The following is a 3,903-nucleotide window of genomic DNA, read 5'->3' as shown; positions in this document are numbered from 1 at the left end:
ACTCTCAAGAGTCTTCTCCAATACCACAGTTCAAAAGCATCAATTCTTTGGCACTCAGCTTTCTTCACAGTCCAACTCTCACATCCATACATGACCACTGGAAAAACCATAGCCTTGACTCTGTGGACCTTTATTGGCAAAGTAATATCTCTGCTTTTTAATATGCTATCTAGGTTAGTCATAACTTTCCTTCCAAGGAGTAAGCGTCTTTTAATTTCATGGCTGCAATCACCATCTGCAGTAATTTTGGAGCCCCAAAAAATAAAGTCTGACACTGTTTCCACTGTTTCCCCATCTATTTGCCATGAAGTGATGGGACCAGATGCCATGATCTTCGTTTTCTGAATGTCGAGCTTTAAGCCAACTTTTTCACTCTCCTCTTTCACTTTCATCAAGAGGCTTTTTAGTTCCTCTTCACTTTCTGCCATAAGGGTGGTGTCATCTGCATATCTGAGGTTATTGATATTTCTCCCAGCAATCTTGATTCCAGCTTGTGCTTCCTCCAGCCCAGTGTTTCTCATGATGTATTCTGCATATAAGTTAAATAAGCAGAATGACAATATACAGCCTTGATGTACTCCTTTTCCTATTTGGAACCAGTCTATTGTTCCATGTCCAGTTCTAACTGTTGCTTCCTGACCTGCATATAGGTTTCTCAAGAGGCAGGTCAGGTGGTCTGGTATTCTCATCGCTTTCAGAATTTTCGACAGTTGATTGTGATCCACACAGTCAAAGGCTTTGGCACAGTCAATAAAGCAGAAATAGATGTTTTTCTGGAACTCTCTTGCTTTTTCCATGATCCAGCGGATGTTGGCAATTTGATCTCTGGTTCCTCTGCCTTTTCTAAAACCAGCTTGAACATCTGGAAGTTCACAGTTCACGTATTGCTGAAACCTGTCTTGGAGAATTTTGAGCATTACTTTAAAGTAAACCAATACAATATTGTAAAGTAATTAACCTCCAATTAAAATAAATTTGTATTAAAAAATAAAGTAAATCAATTACACTTCAATAAAAAATAGATGAATAACAACAACAAAAAAAGAAAAGCAGCAAAATCAAATCAACAATGAATGATACATCATCATTATCATAATAACACCAACACCAGGCTCTGGTCCCACGTTTCTAGCATAAACCTGAAGGCATGTGTGTTAGTCGTATCTGACTCTGTGCAACCCCACAGACTGTAGCCCTCCAGGCTTTTCCGTCCACGGAATTCTCTAGGCAAGAATACTGGAGTGGGTTGCCATGCCCTTCTCCAGAGGAACGTCCCAATCCAGGGATCGAATCCTGATCTCCTGCCTTGCAGGCAGATTCTTTACCATTTGAACTACAGGTAAGTCCCAGTCCCATAAATGATCTCCTTGGAGCTAAAAGAAGATAGCAAAATTGGTCATTAACCTAGCTTCCTGAGAAAGTGGTGCAGTGTAACTAGAATTTGAGAAAGTGCTAAAATGTGTCACCAGCATCTCTCAAGTATAAGGCTCCAGTGAGAAAGTGAGTAAGAAAGTCCCAAGAAATGCCTCTTGGAATGAAGTCATCCTCCTTCTATCCACAGCATTCAGGCCATAGATCCTTATCAGGAAACACACTCCAGGTGCCATCAATGAACTTGGGGACAATGAGCTTTGAGAACAGCCAGCTGAGCAAGGATGCAGTGCGTGGGCCCTCTTCCGTAAGTCCCCACGCCTAGAGCATCGCTGCACCTCCCTTCTCACTCATAGGAGGCCTATACCCTCCCAAAGGAGGAGAAGCCTTGGAAACCCAAAGGGCAAGGAAGGCAAGGATGACTCACGAACATGACCCCTCAGGTGGATAAACCAAGTGGTAGAAATGATATAACACAGACAGATACCCCAAAGGCAACTGATAAAACTCAGCAATCATTCCCAATTAAAATACTTTTCAAATTGTTATAGTTGCTACTTCTCTAACATAACACCCTTAATACTGAGAGTTTAAAGAAACTTCATTGAAAGGAAGATTGGGGGGAAAAAAAGAAAGATGAAGGTTAGAAGTGTCAGGCAATTCAGAATAAGAAAATGAAGTAAGTGGCAAACATGTTTTGGAGGTTGTTGGCAACACGTATCAAAAGGCCTTTTACTAATCATTTCCATGTCTAAGATTTTATCCTCTGAGATAAGCCACCAGAGGTGTGCACATACATCTAAGGGCCTATCAAAATGGTAGATGAGACAGGTGTAAACACAGAAAAAAGCAACTGTAAAGGAATGTATGTGTGTGTGCCAGCTACATGTTAACAGTAAGCAGCCATTAAAAATGTCACCAATGCAAAGGAAAGTGATTGCAAAGGGGCGGAGTATATTTCAGCGATGGGAAAGTTCTGTATCTTGATTGTGGTGGGAGTTATACAACTGTGTACATTAAACACACTGATAAGACTATACATTTTTAAATGAGTGAATTTCATTGTATATAAATGATAACTTTATAAAGCTGATTTTTCAAAAGGAGTCTAGGTATAGATAGGGCTTCCCATTAGAGTGGCAAGTGGAAAGTTGCATGGAAGATTTTGTAGATGCAAGCAAGGGTGAAGAATGGGAGTAATTAATGAAATCAACCTACTGTGTTAGGTTTGATTATAATAGAACCTACCCACTGCCAGAGCTTAAAAATTTGCCATTAATAAATAATCTGTTGCTTCAAATTAAATGTCACCCAAACTACATAAGGATATGAATTAATGATTACTATACTTTAAGTAAAATAAACTGAATAACACTACGCTCTTTATTCTGGTAAAAAAAAAAAAAACACCACATCCATCTGTGCACAGACATGCATAAAACAATGTGCCTAAATTTTTAACAGGCAGTAGTATAAAATTATAAGCAATTTCCAACCTTCATATTACCTAAGTATTGTCCAATATTTATCTAGAATAAACACATATTCCTCCTAAATGCTAAAGAAATAATACATTTGAAGTGTTTAGGAAGTGTCCCAGTAGGAGATCTGTCGCAAGCTCAAGAGGCACGCTAGAATCTGGTCAAGTGTCAATGAAAAGGCTTCCTCCAAGCGACACAACTGATACAGGGGCAAAAATCAGATTGCAATGAGGACCGAGCGCTTGGAGATTCTTGGTAAACCAGGAGGGAATCATCGGAAAACACACAAACACAGAATAACAGCTAGATCATGTTGCCAGAAAGAAAGACCGTTACAGGTATCTATCAAAAAGGGAGTGGGAAGCAACCTGAATGTACACCACCAGATAAACAGATAAAGAATATGTGGTACATATATACAATGGAATATTACCTAAACATAAAAAAGAATGAAACAATGCCATTTGCAGCAACATGGATGCAGCTAGAGATGATTATACTACACAAAGTAAGTGAGCCAGAAAGACAAACATCATGTATCATTTACATGTGGAATCTAACAAAATAATACAAGTGAATTATTTAGACAAAGGAAATAGACTCACAGAAACAAATTTATGGCTACCAAAGGGGAAAGTGGAGGGAGGGATAAATTAGTGAGTTGGGATTAAACTATACACACCACTAGAGATAATCAACAAGAAAGGAGTATGTCAAGGCTGTATATTGTCATCCTGTATATTCGTCAAGGCTGTATATTGTAATCCTGTATATTCGTCAAGGCTGTATGTTGCCCCATATATTTAACTTATATGCAGAGTATATAATGAGAAATGCTGAGCTGGATGAAGCACAAGCTGGAATCAAGATTGCTGGGAGAAATATCAGTAATCTTAGATATGTAGATGACACCATCCTTATGGCAGAAAGTGAAGAAGAACTAAAGAGCCTCTTGATGAAAGTGAAAGAGGAGAGTCAAAAGGCTGGCTTAAAGCTCAACATTCAGAAAACGAAGATCATGGCATCTGGTCCCATCACTTCATGGGAAATA

At 38.9% G+C, this 3,903-nt stretch overlaps 1 pseudogene; it reads right to left on the bottom strand.

Annotated features, from left to right (window-relative positions):
• The window catches only part of LOC104990175, a 59,666-nt pseudogene that overhangs the window by 49,390 nt on the left and 6,373 nt on the right, over positions 1-3,903 (bottom strand).

Source organism: Bison bison, unplaced genomic scaffold (genome assembly GCF_000754665.1).
Source record: "Bison bison bison isolate TAMUID 2011002044 unplaced genomic scaffold, Bison_UMD1.0 scf7180017864171, whole genome shotgun sequence".
In the NCBI taxonomy this organism is placed as follows: Eukaryota; Metazoa; Chordata; class Mammalia; order Artiodactyla; family Bovidae; genus Bison; species Bison bison.
The sequence above is the reverse complement of the archived record's forward strand: the minus strand, read 5'-3'. Positions and strand labels throughout refer to the sequence as shown.